This window comes from Bos javanicus, chromosome 21 (genome assembly GCF_032452875.1).
Source record: "Bos javanicus breed banteng chromosome 21, ARS-OSU_banteng_1.0, whole genome shotgun sequence".
Classification (NCBI taxonomy): domain Eukaryota; kingdom Metazoa; phylum Chordata; class Mammalia; order Artiodactyla; family Bovidae; genus Bos; species Bos javanicus.
In genome coordinates, this window is record NC_083888.1 from 7529547 (window position 1) to 7547229 (window position 17683).

The 17683-nt window shown below is 46.6% G+C and overlaps 1 protein-coding gene across 3 annotated transcripts in view; it reads left to right on the plus strand.

The window, feature by feature from the left end:
* The window catches only part of IGF1R (insulin like growth factor 1 receptor), a 304552-nt gene that overhangs the window by 186484 nt on the left and 100385 nt on the right, over positions 1–17683 (plus strand). The window lies entirely within an intron of this gene.

Here is a 17683-nt window from a genome sequence, read left to right on the forward strand (position 1 = left end):
AGAGCCGTTAGTGCCAAACTTGTTAGAGATTTGAAAAATAGTTTCCAAGCAGTTCGAGTCCTTCTGATACTGTTTTTGGTTTTTTGTCTGTTTGTTTTTAGTATTTCTTTACCAACAACTTTTATTTAGTATGATTTTATGGAACATATTTTGTGCTTACCTTTATTGGAAAGAAAACTTGGATTTTTCTATTTCAGTGTTTTCATTTTCTTGCAAGCATTTTAAGATACCATCCCAGCCCTTTGCTCAGCCCATCTGTCTGCATTTGACCATCTCAGTGCTTCCAAGCATCTTCACCAAATACTGAAAGATCAGCAAATAAAATGAAATATATTTCTTCAGAGTTGAGTCAGAAGTACAAGCTGTAGGTTAGAAAAAAAAAAAAAAGAAGTTGACATTATTGGCTAAAAGGGATTTCTGAGATTATCTGTAGATTTCAGTTAGCCACGCTCTTTGGCCTTGCTTACCGCAGAGTATCAAAAGCTGGCCATCCTGCAAGGAGATAAGAGAGAGAGGTTGCCAAAAATTCTACCAAATGATGATAATGATATATTATTGATGTACAATTGCTTGAATTGTGGGATCAAGATAGAATCCTCAGCAGAGATGATACGCAAACTCACTGTGCTTAGAAAGAAGAAAATGAAAATATCCTCTATGTGTTGTATGTAAAGTGATGAAAACGAACATGTGACCCTGAAGACTCTCTGCCTCTCATTTCTCGGTTTTGCAGTTGAAACTGATGTCTGGAATGTTAAGAACTCAGGCAATTCTAGGACTTGTTGGAGTAGGCATACAGTATTTAGGAGATGGAAATGGTAGGGGTGCCTGCTTGCTTTCCTGAATGCCAGACTGCTTGTTTGGAAGGTAGATGGCAGCCCGTCCACAGCCGGGCAAGGCTCCAGAACGGCCCAGGGGCCCGCACTTCTGCAGCACATGGCTTTCTCGTGCTCTCGCCCAGGGGCCTCTCCAGGACTCCAGGGTCAGAGGGCTGGGCAGCATGCTGGTCTGAGCATAGTGTTACCCTTGTCTCTCTCATCTCTGTTTATCGGTCGGGCCCAGGGCCCAAAGCATCCCTTGAGCAGGAGGCTTGGAACAACTGCAGTCTGCTGCCAGCCAGAGGCAGCTGGCCGCAGTCCCCCGGGAGCTGCTCGGGCCCCTTTGTCACGCCTGATGCTCTGTCCCTCAGCTTTCTCCTCCTGACCACGGAAAAATACAAGAATTGTTGTTCAGTGTCTGTTGGAGAGATAGGCTCCTGCCTGTGCTGGGAGAGTTTCTGTTGTCTCAGTCCTCACTCAACCCCCAACTCCTGCCAAGGCCACTGAAGGCAGGTGGGAGGACCTGGGGACTCGAGGGCGAAGAGGGCCCTGGGTTTCACAGCAGCGCTGCCAGCCAAGCTGCAGCTTGTCAGCCATTCAGGATTCGCGTTCCTTCTGCTGGTGAGCTTGTGCTTGGATTACAGCGTTTGCTGTGTGCCACGTATGACACCTAAGCACTTTACATAGACTGAATCAGTTTTCTCATAGCATGACTGCCCATTTCAGAGGTGAGAAAACTGAGGTACAGAAAGGGTGAATGATTTGACCAAGGAAGCATAGCTAGTAAATGGCAGACCTGGGCTTTGAGCCCGATCGATCTGGCCCCAGACCACTTTCTCTTAGACCCTAATTCTCGGTGGCCTGTTTGGAGAGGTGCCCCTCCCCCGTACCCACTGCCAGACACACTCTGACTCTAGCCCGATGGCTCAGATGCTCAGATGGCTGGAAGTGGTATCTCAACTCTGTATGCGTGAGACATGAAAATGTTAGATTAAAATGCCACTGAGACTTCAGATAAGCTGGTGGCTCTGTGTGGAGAAAGGAGGCCCTTTTTTAGTTGCGTTCCCCTTCTTCCTAGACTGGGGAGCAATAGCACACCCCAGGGTGGTGGAGATGCCAGTAGTAGAAGATAGAACAGTGCCCGGATTCTGCTTTGACCCCATGAATGGCAGGTTCAAGACCTCCCATCTAGGGTGGATGTCTCTGCTCAAATGGTTCCCTGGGTCTTCATTTCATTTCAGAAGGAAAATCATTTGCCTGCTGTCATTTTATTTGTAATTTATTTATATATATATATATACATACATACATACTGTACTGTACTGTAAGTCACTTCAGTCATGTCCGACTCTGTGTGACCCCATAGACGGCAGCCCACCAGGCTCCCCCGTCCCTGGGATTCTCCAGGCAAGAACACTGGAGTGGGTTGCCATTTCCTTCTCCAATGCATGAAAGTGAAAAGTGAAAGTGAAGTCGCTCAGTTGTGTCCGACTCTTAGCGACCCCATAGACTGCAGCCTACCAGGCTCCTCCGTCCATGGGGTTTTCCAGGCAAGAGTACTGGAGTGGGGTGCCATTGCCTTCTCCTAATTTATATATATATATATATATGTGTGTGTGTGTGTGTGTCTATAAAATCCAAACTTATACCATATTATTAGTTTTTTAGTTACTCTTTTCACCTGTCTTCCAAAAGCTTAGCTGTTCCACCAAACTTCAACATGGCCCTTGTGCTTAACTTGGGACTTAAATCACTCCCCCTTGTAGTTTTAACTGTACGTTGCATTCTCTGCTGTCTTCCTGGACATTACTGCTAGCACAGTTGGGGCTGGCAGGCCATCAGGGATCCCCTCACCCTGAATGGGGGCATTTCAGCAGAGGAGGGCGTTTAGTGTGCCCAACACACATGATGCGAGAGCCAGTGTTGATGAAAGATATAGCAAAACCAGTGTGTGCTTCATCACACCTGACTGTCTTAAAACGTTGCTTTCTGTGGTAGCGAAACAGGCTTTTTGTATTCTTTTGAAATAATTATGTTCAAGAAAATAATAATTCTTCTTAATTCTTCTGGAGTTATCTACTGTTTCTTCTGGTATCATCTAAACCAGTGGGGGAATCTTCAGAGAAAAACAGAAGGTAGAGTGAGAAAATGTACCGAAGGGCTGGCTTTACCCATAAGTTGTTTTTAAAAGTGTATGTGTTTCTGCAAGTGTGTGTGTGTGTGTTGAAACTCAGTCATCCTCCCGTCATACTGAAGGTATCTAGTGCATTCTCCAGCCTACCAGGAGAGCTGTTTCCTCCATCTTGCCTTCTCTCCGCTGGGTCACTTGAGCGGTCACGCTGCCCATGTGTGGCCGGCCCTCTGCGGCTCCATGGCCTTCCCAGCACAGATCCAGATGATGGTGCAGGAAGCCTTGGGGTGGGGTGTCTGTTTCCTCCCCCCAGCTCTGGCTACCTGCTGTCAGGCCAGGGCTGTGGGGTGCTTCTCCTCCTCCTCTGTGGTCCATGGGGACCCCCCCCCCACCACCGCTGTGCTGTACATGTAACCAGAAGTTCCACCTGGAAAGGGGCTTCACCGACACCGCAGCATGTCAGCGCCCATGCTGCAGGCTTCCTGAGCAAAGCTGTTCCTGTCTTCCTGGAAGGGAGTGACCTCTGGCATCTTCGTTCTAGATTAACTCCTTCCTAGGACTCCTTCAAGAAGCAATTTTCTGGGTGCTTCGTTTTCCTTTGGTTTTGATCTTCCCATAGACGAGAGCAACCTCCTGCTTAGAAACACCCTGTTATGATACCTAAAACGGCCTCCCTGGAAAATTCCAGAACAGACCCCTCAGTCTCTGCCCCTAGACAAGCCGGTGATGTGCCTTCCTGGCAAGCTGAGTACCCACGACTGTTGCACAGTCTAAGCCGAGAAATCTACTCTTCGGACGTTCATTTTTTGGTTTTCACTCCTTTATTTCCTTTGCAAAGGCAGAGACTTCCTTATTAAAACGGATTTTGCTCTGAGGGGGCTAAGAGAAAAACAATCTATTGTCCTGGAGCGGTCAAAGCCGTGCTCAACAATGGGGCCGTTGTGCAGCCGCCTTGTGGGTTGGGGGACAGGGGGAATGTTTATAAAAACAAACTTTAGAAGCAGGGACAGTGCGCGGCTTTGTTTACCTGGCATTCTAAACTTAAGGGACGTATTTTGCCCGAAGAACAATGAAGTGCAGAGCTGTGATTAGAAGAGGGTGGTGTAACTGATGCATTAACAACCTCCGAGGTTTCTCTCTCTCTGGCTTAGGATGGTCATGTATGTATTTTTCTGAAGCCAACATCAGAACTGTCCATCAGAGGCAAAAAAAGAGGCCTCAAGAAACACTGTCTTTTGGCAAAGAAAGACAAAGGTCCTTGTTCTCCAGGCCAGTGTGCGTATGTGTGGAACGTTTGAAAGAACCATTTTGAAATGAACTCAGGACGAAAGGCTGTTCCAGAGTCATTCTTGCAGAGACGGGACAGGATTTGTGCAAAGTGGAAATGCAGTCATAACAGAACTTGTTCTCTTTGACAGTATCTCTCTCAGTCTGGGAGTGAACGTTTCCAGAAAATCTGTAGAAACTCAGTTGTGCTCTCTTGTCTTATACATGTAACACGGTGGGTGGGGTTTAGAGTTATCTTTTTGTTATAAGGTCTGGGATCTAAGTTAGAAAGTTACGGTTCTTACGGAAGATGTGTCTTTTGTTCACTCACTGGTATGTGCTCCATTTCCACTAACCAGCTGGTGCGTTTTGTTAAAGGTTTGCTCAGTAGCTTTGTTCCTATCGCATCTTTCTTCCCCCATCCCTGAAAATTAGAATGTTGGCAATTCATTGGTATTAGTGAGATTCCCACCTATGCGGCTGTGCACTCTCTCACGTCTACAAAGAGGTTGGGTGCATTCTTAGTCTGGGAGTGGGTTAGAGCTGTTGGCTCTGCCCCAGCTGTGATGAACTGTGTGCCCCCTGCCGAGGGAGCCCGGGAGAGGACAGAAAGAGCCGGGATGGAGCCTTTCTTGGGTCCTTTCTCCTTGCCTTAGAGTCTTGCCGCCTCTGGGTGGCATCTGAAAGGAAATTCCTGTGTGCGCAATAGATGGCCGGTTTAAACGATTGTTGATCTCCTCTTCAGCGCTCACTTTCCCTGTGCAGATAGATGCATAGCTTTTCTTCATTCTTTTCTTTTTAAATTTTTCTCTACCTTTATCTATGAGGAACACAGTTCCTCCTCCCAACACAGACATCCCGAGGATTGACAGCAGCGCCTGGGACCTCCTCTCACACCAGCCTGAGTGTCCGCCTCAGGCTCACTGGGGAACATTTCCTCAGAGCAGGGGGCCCAGCCTCCCCACACCCCCTCACCCAGGCCGAGCTGCACCGTCAGCCTTCGGTACTCTGACACTGTTCATTCAGAGGCCATCCTGGAATATGGAGGCAGACAGAGCTGGGGCCAGAGGTCACGTCCAAGGTCTGACCCCTGCAGAAAGGCAGCTCTGGATGTCTTCAGCATCCTCTGGGTTCCTGTGGCCTGCCTTCAGTCCTGGGTCTCAGTCCTCACTGAGAAGACCAGAAGCCTTGGGTGGACGGCTGGACACCCCTTCTGACAGCTCCCAGACGTTTTGTTCCCCAGCAGAATCCCCATCACCCAAGGCACGGCCCCTCTTCAGAACGGGCGCCTTCACCATGGGCGAGACCGTCAGGAGAGGTGCTCTGTGCTCCCAAGCTCGCAGATCCCTGGCCTTCTCAGTTTCTCTCCTGACCAGAGTGCTCAGCTGGGCAAAGCCAGGGCCTGGGCCCTGGCAGGCTGGGGTCCGTGCCTGGGGACCCCTGCTTGGCACCAGGGACGCTGCTGAGCCACGTGGCGCCTCTTCATTCTTAACCCGACCACAGAGAGCAGCTTCAGTGACCACGCGCGGTTCCCCTGCGGTCCTTGGTGGCCCAGAAGACACTGCTGCTGCTCACGCATCTCCCGGGCTTTCTTCAGAGTGCGATTGTGTTTCTGTTTTACCATAAGCAACAGTCTATCAAATTAACAGTTGCTAGAGGAGAAACTAGATACAGAATTATATTCTTGTCAGCAGCGCATTTTCCTAATAGCAGTGGAGGAAACAAGTTCTTCCCAGCAGCTGAAACACTGAAGAGATTCCTTTGAACCGTGTGCTTCACTTTTGTTTGTTTGTTTTGGGAGCAGATGGGCTTGTTTGCTTTTTGCTTAAACATTAATCAAAAATCAATTTATGGCTATGTAAGTGGCATTAGATAATTCTCATTCTGACTCCAGTAAATAATATCTATTTGTTCATGTTAGATAAGTCTAGGGGTGGTGAAATGTAAAATAGAATTACATGAGATATGACATATGGCTATGTGTTTTATAAATTAATACTTCTATGCATGTGGGAGGAGAAGTAATTTAGCTTACTGACAAAAGGAAAAGCAAAGGAAATTCCAGAGGAAAAACAGGGTGGCAAGTCTAAATAAAATTGGAAGATGAAGAGAATTGATAGTTTAGTTATGTCTGTTTAACAAGTCATTTCTGTGTTGGGATTAGAACCAAGAGAAAAGGAATATTCTAAGTGCTGAACATTTTAATGTACTCCATTAAAGTACATTAACTTAAACTCTTTCTTAACTCTTCTGCTGACAAAAAAAATTCATTTGATGACTGGGGTGGCATCATATGGGCAAATGTATTTATACGTTTTCCCCCCTAATCCTTTAGCAGGCATGTCTTCATTTGTAAATAAGCTGCTTGAGCTAGTCATGTTTGTGCAAACGTAACTGACGTTTCCCTGATATGAGAAAATAGACAATTAAATTTTGCTGAGTAACTCTTATATATCCATATTCTATATGTAGAGAGGTATACATTCATTGAAATAGCCAGAGAAAGTGAGAGAATATTCAAATTGCTATTAATATTCCCTTTTTCACAGATGTAGATCTGTTAATTGTAAGAAACCTGTTTTTAAATTAATCAACGAGAACTTTTTATTTCTTCCCTAAGATTCATTTAGCCTTGAAAAGGCCAAAAGTTTAATGAAGCTTCTAAATGCCAATCTTTCCTTCCTTTTGTTAGAGAATATGCTTCAACTATAATTACATTTGCATTGTTTGAAATATTAGTAGTTCTACAGCCAGATCTCTGAGTTAGCTGAGAAGTGTAAAAGTAAAATCTTGGAAGATTTCATCAGGCACCCTGGAGACCCTCTCCTCACAGCACACATTGATCCAGCAAAGGGTTTCATATGAGGGCTCCCCCCGTCCAGCTTTACTGAGCTGTACTTATAAGTGAAAATTGACCAGCTTGACTGAGATGTACAACTTAAGGTCCTCATGTGCGTGTACACTGTGAAATGCTCCCCAGTTAAGCTCATGACCATGTCTATCACCTCACTTTAAAGTGAAATTCCCCTCGAATACTTTTGCCTGATTAAACCTGGAAGGATCTGGGAAGCGCCCTCAAACTTTGCAAACTCTTCTTGTATCTCATATACAGTAGGTACTCAGTGATTCTGAAAATAGGGAAATGAATACAAATAGGCTTCTAACACTTTATTCAAGTGCTGTTAACAGAGCAGGCGTTCTGATTTTTCCTGTGACTTGCGCCTTGGAATTTATTTTTCTTTTGCCCTAATTCAGGATCAGAGCTGGCCTGTGACCTTAGAGGAGCTTTGCCTGTGTGCAGTATGGGAACTGAGCTGGCCCTCTGCTTCCTCTCCCCCACTCACAGACATTCCCTCCTCTTCTCTCTCCCCAGCCCCACTCCCCGTTACGTACACCCTACCCCAAACCCCTGGTTTGCAGCCCTTGCTGTCAGTTGAGGTGAGCCTGTGAAGCTCCGGCTTTGCAACTGATTGGCAATGTTCTGTTCCCCTTCTGCTGCAGCAGCTGAATCATCCTCGCCTCCATCAGTTTTCTGAACGCCTCACCTAGTGATCCTAGTGGGGAAATTACAGTCATTAGTGCTCCAACTCTTGTTTGCCCATAAGTGTTCCAAAGTAGTGTTTTAAAAAATTCTTCTAAGATATTTTCTTCTTTCATAGTAGATACAGTGAATATTAAATGTCCCCTAATTGCCTGAAATTTCTACTGTAAAATTGAGTTGGCAGCTTTACAGACTAAAAGGTTAGAGGTATCGGGTAGGCGAAGGCTCACAGTTTCTAACAGCATCCTTAGGTTGCCTTACCTATCTTACTGTTGTATGACTGCTGTCAGTGGCTGTTTCTGTTCAGTCTTTGTTCTTCTATAAGATATATTCACTTTCCCATAGCTCCTTTGATACCAACCAAAGGAAAGAAACTTGATTTTGATTATGTATACTTTTCTCCCCTCCATTCATTGACCTTAGTATCAACATTTGTTCTTTCACATGGCTTATAAAAATCTAAAATTACAGAAGTCGCACAAGCTGTGCATAAAAAGCAGGTTTGTAAAAAGGATCTGCTCATATCTTGTGTTGTTTGGCAGTTGTAACATTTTCTGTTGACTCCTTAGAGCTTCTGGTAGCTGGCTCTGATACAGTTATCAAGGGTACCATGGGAGGCATGAAGGCACAACAGTGTGGCCTTACTAAATGTGGAAATAATAAATGAGTGAGGAGAGAATTTAAGGGTAATTTAGCTGAGTTCAATTAGTCTTTCCTTCTGTGCCTACAGCTTAAACTACAGTGGGAAGAATGTAAGGCCAGGAGAAGTTAGGGCCCCTTTCCGAGAGCACCCCCAGGAGGTAGGTGCCTTTGGTGTGACCTGTCCGTGTGTCCTAGCACGACTGCAGGGTGCTGGGAGCCCCGAGATGCTGTCCAGTCCCGGGGGGCGGGCAGGGCTCCCCGAGGTCTCCATGGGGGAGACACAGTGGACAAGGGGCTGGTACCGGTGAACTCATGACCCAGTTCTGCACGGGCAGTGCTGCTGCTCTTGTGCTGCCTTAAAGAACTGTTTGAAAGCCGCTGGATAGTCCCCTGTGTCCCCCACTCAAGATTAATTTTAGCAAGTCAGTGACTTAGGATGACTAAGGGAAACTATACACAAACATTTTCTCAGGACGTCTTCAAGCGAATGTGTGAATGCTCAGTTTTTGGCCTGGCGTAAATGAAGTACAGCCTTGACCCGGGAACACGTTACTTGGCTACCAAATATTACGTTGGCTCGTTAAGACGCAGGCACAGCAGACCATTCTGTGCAGGGAAATGTCTCAGTATAGGTAGAGGAGCGCTCAGGGGTGCCACGACAGCCCAGACCACACCAGCTCTTCAACTCTGCGCTGATGAACTAAGAGTGGTGGACAGTGTGCTATCTGGAGAGAAAAGTCTTCAGAACCAGACAGACCTGCCTACCTCTGGATCTGGGCTCCACTGCTTGTGTACGTTAGGTGGTCCCTATCTGTAAAATGGAAATGATCAGACCTGCTGCCAAAGATGGAAGGCATTTCAATTTACCTGGACAGTGTAACTGCAAGCATATAATAAATGCTCATTGATAGCCACGGAGGTTGCAGGATGTCTGAAATCTGATGACACTACCTTTTGAAATATGTTTATTTGATTCATGTGATTTGAGGCTTTTCTACTTCTAGTCTCAGAATTGTCTGGCCCTGCATTATATGGGGATTTTTATTCCCTTCTGTTCCCCCCTCAAGGAGGAAATGGCATCCAAATTACATATTGGGTCCGGAAGATTCCCCTCGAGGAGGAAATGGCAACCTACTCTAGTGTTCTTGCCTGGAAAACCCCATGGACAGAGGAGCCTGGTGGGTTACGGTCCATGGTGTCGCAAAGAGTTAGACACGACTGAGGAACTGAGCACACACATACACGCAACCAAGATAACACTGTTGTCCTCAGGTTCCCAGGAAGGCATGAAGTCAGCTGCTCATCATCCTTAGAATGAGTCCTTTTTTTCCCCCTGTGTATTAAAGCTTGAGGATACCATATTCTCTCTGCCAGCACCCTGCCTTGGCCTCTCCAGCAATATACCCCGCGCCATTTAACTTACTTGTTTTATGAATGCCGTCTCTAAATGTGTAACTTGGATGCTTGATTAGGATCTTAACCCTTATCTATTGTTAATGAGTATTCAGCCTTTGAGTTTTTCCATCCCATTATATTCTTCTAAGGGCACAGAACAGAATGACTTCTGCTAGAAACAGCATAAACACATTTATCATAATTAAATCCTACAATATGCAAGTAACTTATTAGAAGATATTATAGAAGAAAAGAGTATTTTCAATGAAAATAAAAAGAAAAAGCACTTCAGAATTAACAAAAACTTAATTTTAATAAAAAAATACAAAGACAACTTGAATAAATGGAAAGACATATTATCAGACAGGAATGATCGACGTTATCAAGACGTCAGTTCAAGTTAACTTGTAAATTTAATGTGATCCAAAGACCAGTTAGATGAGTCCTAAAGCTATCATGAAACAAATAAATAAACAAGATAGCCAAGAAAACTGTATCAAAGCAGTGAGGAGCCCCAGTGTTAACAGATTTTAAAATAGTCCATAGAGTCTGAATAATTAAAACAGTGAAATACTGGTGCATAACAGGCCAGTAAAACAGAATAGACAGTCCAAATATAGACACAAGTACATAAGGAAATTTAGTATTTGGTAAAGGCGGCCTCTGAAATCAGTGGGATAAAGATGGATTCTTCACTTACTGGCACTGGGGCATGGGTAACCATCTGGAAAAGAAGTAAAGTTCTGTCCATACATCATACCCTGCGCTACATTGAATTCCAAATGGATCCAAGGTAAAAATGTAAACAGCAAAACTATAAAAGTGCTAAAGAACACATGGGGGATATTCCTTTACAAGCCTGACGTGGGTAAGGCCTTTTTGGTTTCAACACAAAATACAAGAAGGCAGAAAAGAAAGCATTCATAAGGACTGAATACATTATTAAAAACAAAAACAACTTCTGCATAGCCAAAATCTATAAGCAAAGACTAATGCTAAACTGGGAAAAATATACGCAACTTCTCTCTGAGACAGACAGCTAATTGTGTTGGTTAAAACAAAGAAAAGAAAAAACCAGAAATCTTGGAAATTGATAAGGAAAAGACTAACAATTCGAAAGGATTTGGGGTGAAATATTGAACAGATAATTTATAGAAAAGGAAATACAAATAACTATTAAGCAATAAAAAAAGTTTTAATCTCACTCATTAAAAAAAAATGGAAATTAAAACAACACAGAGATACCATTTTTTTTTACCTTTTATATTAGAAAAAATTCAAAATGTTTGATAACACACATTGTTGGCAAACCTGCAGGAAAACAACCCCAAGTTGCTGGGAGGACTGCAAAATGGTACCGTGTCTGTGGAGGGGAATTTGGCAATATCTCTTAAGTTATAAATACATATCCCCTTTGACTCAGCAACTTTGGGAAGGGCATTTACCCCATATATACTTACACACATGCAAAGTGACTATTGTGCAAAGTTATGCAATATGCCACTGTTTGGAATAGCAATAAATGGGAAATAACTCAAATATCCATCAATGATGTAATAGGTAATAAAGGTTTTCCTTGGTAGCTCAGACAGTAAAGAATCTGCCTGCAGTGCAGGAGTTCAGTTCAGTTCAGTCGCTCAGTTGTATCCAACTCTTTGTGACCCCATGAATTGCAGCACGCCAGGCCTCCCTGTCCACCACCAACTCCCGGAGTTCACCCAAACTCTTGTCCATCGAGTCAGTGATGTCATCCAGCCATCTCATCCTCTGTCATCCTCTTCTCTTGCCCCCAATCCCTCCCAGCATCAGAGTCTTTTCCAATGAGTCAACTCTTCACATGAGGTGGCCAAAGTATTGGAGTTTCAGCTTTAGCGTCAGTCCTTCCAAAGAACACCCAGGACTGATCTCCTTCAGAATGGACTGGTTGGATCTCCTTGCAGTCCAAGGGACTCTCAAGAGTCTTCTCCAACACCACAGTTCAAAAGCATCAATTCTTCGGTGCTCAGCTTTCTTCACAGTCCAACTCTCACATCCATACATGACCACTGGAAAAACCATAGCCTTGACTAGATGGGCAATGCAGAAGATGGGTTCAATCCCTGGGTCGGGAAGATCCCTTGGAGAAGAGAATGGCTACCCATTCCAGCATTCTTGCCTGGGGAATTTCATGGACAGAGGATCCTGGCAGGCTACAGTCCATGGGGTTGCAAAGAGTTGTACACAACTGAGCAACTAACACCCAATAAAGGGCAGTGACTTCCAAAATTGTGGGCTTATTAGAATCACTTAGGGAATTATTATTTTTTTTTAATTTCAAAGTTCAGGTCATACCCCAGACCAATTAAATCCATCTCTGGAAGGTGGGACACATATTTCATGTTTGTTTTTTTTTTTTTTTAAGTCCTTCAAGTGATTTCATTGTACAGAGTTTGAGAACCATTGAATTAGGGTTTATCCATACAGTGGAATGTTATTTAGCTGTTGAAGTAGATATCTTCAACATATATTAAGTGAGCAAAATAATAAGCAGAACAGTGTGCTGCTGTTGTTCAGTTGCTCAGTCATGTCCAACTCTTTATGACCCCATGGAGTACACCATGCCAGGCTTCCCTGTCCTTCACAGTCTCCTGGAGCTTGCTCACACTCATGTCCATCGAATTGGTGATGTCATCCAACCATCTCATCCTCTCTCATCCCCTTCTCCTCCCGCCTTCAATCTTTCCCAGTATCAGGGTCTTTTCCAGTGAGTCAGCTCTTCACATCAGATGGTCAAAGTATTGGAGCTTCAGCATCAGTCCTTCCAATGAATATTCAGGATTGATTTCCTTTAGGATGGACTAGTTTGATCTTGCAGTCCAAGGGACTCTCAAGAGTCTTCTCCAACACCACAGCTCAAAGTCATCAAATCTGTGGCACTCAGCTTTCTTTATAGTCCAACACTCACAGCCATACATGACTACTGGAAAAGCCACAGCTTTGACTATACGGACCTTTGTTGGCAAAGTAATGTCTCTGGTTTTTAATAGACTGTCTAGATTTGTCATAGCTTTTCTTCCAAGGAGCAAACATCTTTTAATTTCATAGCTGCAATCAATATCTGCAGTGATTTTGGAGCCCAAGAAAATAAAGTCTGTCACACTGATTGCATTGTTTCCCTATCTATTTGCCATGAAGTGTTGGGACCGGATGCCATGATCTTAGTTTTCTGAATGTTGAATTTTAAGCCAGCTTTTTCACTCTACTCTTTCACTTTCATCAAGAGGCTCTTTAGTTCTTTTTCATTTTCTGCCATAAGGGTGGTATCATCTGCGTATCTAAGGTTATTGATATTTCTCCCAGCGGTATTGATTCCAGCTTGTGCTTCATCCAGCTCAGCATTTCATATGATTTACTCTGCATACAAGTTAAATAAGCAGGGCGACAATATACATCCTCGACGCACTCCTTTCCCAATTTTGAACCAGTCTGTTGCTCCATGTCTGGTTCTAACTGTTGCTTCTTGACCAGCATACAGGTTTCTCAGGAGTCAGGTAAGGGTATTCTCATCTCTTGAAGAATTTTCCAGTTTGTTGTAATCTACACAGTCAAAAGCTTTAGCATAGTCAATGAAGCAGTACTAGATATTTTTCTGGAATTCTTTTGATTTTCTATGATCCAGTGGATGTTGGCAATTTGATCTCTGGTTCCTCTGCCTTTTCTCAATCTCTTGTGTGAAAGGCAAAAATAAAAACATTCATATTTGTCAAATACTGTAAGCAAAGTATGGGAAGGCAGATTCTGTGTTGTATCTGATATACTAATATATATATATATATTTTTTCATTTCTGAGCTACAAAGTTATTATCTATGCCAAATTTTTAAAAATTTTTTATTGTGGAAAGTGCTAAGTTTGTCAATAATAGTTTACCCTGTCCCACCATTAATCTGTATTTGTTTGGGAAAGTTATATAATGGATGATACATGTAACATGTTACACAGGGAGCAAAGAGGTACCCCTGGTTCCAGCTGTAGAACCTGGGATTCTCAGGACGACTGGGACTCCTTGGGTTAAGTGGGGCCACAGAGCTTAGTCCTGTCTCCGCCTCCTATGGTTCTGTGAGTGTCAGACTGAGGGTTCTGAGGTAAACCCTCCCAGAAACCTCACCTTCCCTTTGCCTGAATGTGCTGCTGAGTGGAGCCTCCTATACTGTCCCTTATGGCGCCCAGAGTTGCTTTGGATCGAGGTACGCTGGAGATGTGGTTGTATATCCAGCAGATGAAAAAGAAGACAGACTATAAAGACAGCAAGTGGGTAATCAGATAGGAAGGATGGTAGTTAAATCTCATGATGAAAATGAAACAGATCTGTGTAATAGTGGCCCGGAGGTGGGCGTGGTGGGCGTAGAAGTGACATTTGAGCAAGAGAGCTGAAAGGGGAGGAGGAGCCCGCCCACAGTCAGACAGAGGCGGGGTCTTAAGGGAGAGGCACTGGGAAAGGACCCTGTGGCGGAGCCAGCTTGAAAGTGGGTGCACTGTCGGGTCTGGAGACCAGAATGGACCGGTCTGTGGACACCTGGTGGGGGAGGAAAGCACTTTGTGGATTTGCCTTTCAGTTCTTGGTTCTTGCGTGCACCACGCCAGCTGTCGGACTGTCATTGTGTCCCGGCCAGGCAGAGATGCTCTGGGGGAAGGGGTGGCAGGAGCTGGTGAAAGGTCTGCTCAAGGTAGGGAGCATTTTTTAGGCTGAAGAAGAATTTTCCTCTTCTCGGGAGGGCAGAAAGGGGCCTGAGTGGCAGAGGAGACGGCAGGAACAGCTGCGTGTATGCAGGGAACCACAGAGGGGCAGAATTGCCAGGGCCTCCACCTGGGGGTCGGGGGGATGGGGGTACGTGTCAGCCAGAAGCCAGCTCGGAGAGCACCCTCTGAATGAGCTGGGGGCGGGGAGAGGCTGAGGACCTCGCGCAGAGGTGCGCAAGTCCAGAGCATGCTTACCGCATGCCTACATCTCCGTTGACACATCAGAAGCCGACACCACTTTTGCCCTCGGGAAGTTCAGTGTCTCCCGAGGCGGCCAGAGCTGCGATCCGAGTCTGCACGCAGTATTGGCCTGGCCATCAGGGGCACCGAGAGGCGCGGGCTGCAGGGGCGGGAAGTGGTGGAGAACAGCGGCCTCTCCCGGGCTGGCAGGGGATAGCGCAGAAGGCAGAAGGAGCAGACTGAGTGAAGGGCGTGAAGGGTGTGTATGGCGGGCACTGGAGCCTGCGACCGGAACCGAGTGCCCCAAGGGAGGTTGGCTGGAAGGAAGGAGGCTGCAGACCTGGGGGCTGGGTCTAGGGTGGAAGGGACAAGGGCACTAACTCCACGCCGCAGGCAGTGGGGGCGAGGCGCTATTGGAGCAGGCAGACAACAGAGGCTGGCAGTCCGTGGAGCTGGGGGGTGGGGGGTGGGGTGATACAGAGGACCCCCAGGTTCACTCTTAAGTTGCATCCTGCAAGGAGCCCTTTGTATCTTTATTTTTAAAGCTCTCCAGCAATCTGGCTGTCTGGCCACGGGTGGCAACATGGCTAACCATGAGAGTGTAGAGTCAGCAGGCAACCAGGTGTCCTGGAGATCCCGCCTGTGTCCAGCCCCACCCCCCTTCCCTTCTCCATCAGCGCCGGAGGCCTCTCTGTGGACTCTCCCAGGAAGGTAGTGTCTGGAGACCTCTCTGTTGATTGTGCCCCTCCTGGAAGCAGCCCCAGGAGCTGCCGGGCTTGGGGGAGCAGCTCCTCCATGGTGGAAGCTGCCAATTTTCTTGCTGAGGTCCCAGGAGGATGGTGAGGCCAGGAGGAGGAGTGGATTGTGATTCAAGTCAAACTAGATCAGGAGTTACCTTGGCATGCGTGCAATATCCTGGGTGAACTACCCCCTCTATGGAAAATGCAAGTTAACTGTTTATTTCTTGTCAAAGGAGCTTAATACAACATCATCTCAGTTTCTTTTTATATGTATGTTTCCAAACAGGGTCAGCCCTGAGTGAGATCACAGCTCCAAAAACTTATGATGAAAAGGTCTAACAAGGCGTCTAATTCACCTCTGTGAAGGGCACATTATGTAAGCAAACAATTTTTAGTACCAGGGTTTAAAATCACTTCTGCAGAGACAAAAGTATACACTGTGGAGGGAGCGGGGAGAGGGAGAGTCAAGTGAATCGGCCCTCGCCCGTTCCCTTCTGGGAGTTTTTAAGTTGTAGGAAGAAAAAGGAGAGCGAGAATTGTAGAAACAAAACCTTTTTGGTTTTTCCACGGAACAAAAATGATGGGAAGCTGCAAGTCAGCAGTTCTCGCCCAGGGGATCTAAAGGGCGCCCACTCATGTCTGCTTTTCTGGGGGGCCCTCGGCCGTCTTGCCGCCGCGGGTTCCTTTTGTCTCGGGGCCGCCCGGGCTCGGGGCGAGGACCAGGGCAGCGGGCATCCCGCGCCCTCCCCGCCGCGGCGGACCGAGGTTGTTTACTACTTTCTACTCCGAGTGGCACGCCAATCACGAGGACCCGCCCTCCCCGCCGCCCAATCGGCTCGCTGGGAAAGTCCACCGAACCAGGGGCCCGGGCGGCGACTGGCCGGCACGGCTGTCAGTCAAGCGCGCATCCCGCAAGGATGCGGCGGGAGTATTGGGGCAGCGATCAGCAGAGCGGAGGAGGAGTAACCTTCCCCATAAACAAGATGTGCGCCCCCCGCCACCCCCCCGCCATAAAACGGGAGTGCGGGCACCGAAGCGTAACCCAGCCCTGGGGCCTCTGCGAAGCCGAGCGAGCGGCGCGCGGAGCCGGGGAATCCCTCCCTCCCTCCCTCCGCTCGGCCTCCCGCCCACCGCCGCAGTTGTAAACACGTTTCCCTCCATGTCTGTTTTCCTTCTCACAGTGGCCATTACAGGCTGCTGTTTACCAGAATCTCACAGGGCACGGACAGCCTTCTGGCCCCCGTCCTCCATTGCCCGCGCCCCCCCTGCCCTCATGCCGGCCTCTTTCTTTTCCCTCCGGCTAATCTTGCAGACTAAAGGAGGCTGGGTTGCCATCAGGCTGGTTTTCCTTTGATTCCTGCCCATGTGGGACAAGTCACGCTTTGTCAACATGCACCATTTTCTGCGGAGATCGTGCTTCCTTTTTAAATTGCGTGCTTGGGCTAGACGGATTTTGGTTAGGAACACTGCACACGAAACTGGCGCAGCTCGGGAAGGACTGGGTGGGTTTGACTGTTTGGGGATGCTTGAATGCTATTTTAATAATGCGTTTCCTTCCAAAACGGGTCTTGAATGTCTCACCCACTAGTAGGTTTGAGATCTGATGCTCTACCATCACCAGCAGCACACGCAAGAAAGACAGCATTGTGTTGAGCTCAATGTTTTTGTACCTTCCTCTGTGGTCTGAATCAGGTTTCCCATTTCCAGCTGCACAATGTGGTTGTATTCAGTGAGATAGGGGCGTAGTGGACAGGAATTATTTGTGACAGGGCTGCCTGGAAGATGCGGACTGGAGTTTGCGCGGCCGGGAGCAGCTTCAGTGTCTGAAGCTTCTCTGTTATGCTACAGAGGCTCCGAGCAGAAAACGCAGGCAGAATGGCAAAATCCAGCATGAGCATGTGGCATTTGGTTCCAAAATGCCCCCCCTTTTTAGGAGCGGCTGTTCCAGATGACATCCAGTCTTGTTTAGCGATTCTTTTCAAAAGAAAGGAAAGTGCTCTATAAAGAGAGCTTGTTTGGGGATATTTTGTGAGAAGCCCCATCAACAAAAAATAAATGATTTTGAGGTTCTGGTTTGCTGAGTGGAGGTTAGGCCTCCTTCGGGCCTGAATCACAGTCATGAAAAGAGAAGGCTTCTGCTTCTTGGTTTATGGTAACTGCAGAAAGCCGTGGGGCAGGACATGTCAGCCCTG